Below are 563 nucleotides of genomic sequence, written 5' to 3' on the forward strand. Positions count from 1 at the left end.
TTTTTTTTTTTTTTTTTTTTTTTTTTTTTTTGCTCGTTTATAAAGAAGAACGATTTGTTTTGATCTTGTGTCTGGGTGTTTCTCCTGATTGTGTGTCTGTGTGCCATGTGTGTGCTCAGTGCCCACGGAGGCCAGAAGAGGGTCAGATCCCCTGGAACTGGAGTCACAGACAGCTGTGAGCCGCCACGCGGGAGGCGAGAACTGAATCCAGGTCCTCCAGAAGAGCAGCCAGAGCCCTCAGCCACTGGGCCATGTCCCCAGCTCGGCTGCTTTATTTCTCATTGATTCTTTGAGAATTCCGTACCATGTATTTTGGCCATATTTTCCCCTCCCCGACTCTCCCCAAATTCCACCCCTTCTATACCCATACAATGATGTCCCCCTCCTCCTCCCTTCCTCCCATCCAGTGCAATGGGCGCTGTCCCTGTGTGTGAGTGTGGCCGTCTGCTGAGCCTGCTCAGCCTGCCAGGCGCTGCTCCCCTGAAGAAAGCCTGTCTCTTCCCGGCAGCCATCAATCACCAGCAGCTTCTCAGCTGGGGGCGGGGTTCATGCCCGTCCCTTGT

The 563-nt window shown here is 53.1% G+C and overlaps 1 protein-coding gene across 4 annotated transcripts in view; it reads left to right on the forward strand.

Moving 5' to 3' along the window:
* The window catches only part of Btnl2 (butyrophilin like 2), a 13,767-nt gene that overhangs the window by 3,526 nt on the left and 9,678 nt on the right, over positions 1-563 (forward strand). The gene's annotated exons all lie outside the window — the stretch shown is intronic.

Source organism: Psammomys obesus, unplaced genomic scaffold (assembly GCF_907164565.1).
Source record: "Psammomys obesus unplaced genomic scaffold, mPsaObe1.curated_primary_1811, whole genome shotgun sequence".
Taxonomy (NCBI): domain Eukaryota; kingdom Metazoa; phylum Chordata; class Mammalia; order Rodentia; family Muridae; genus Psammomys; species Psammomys obesus.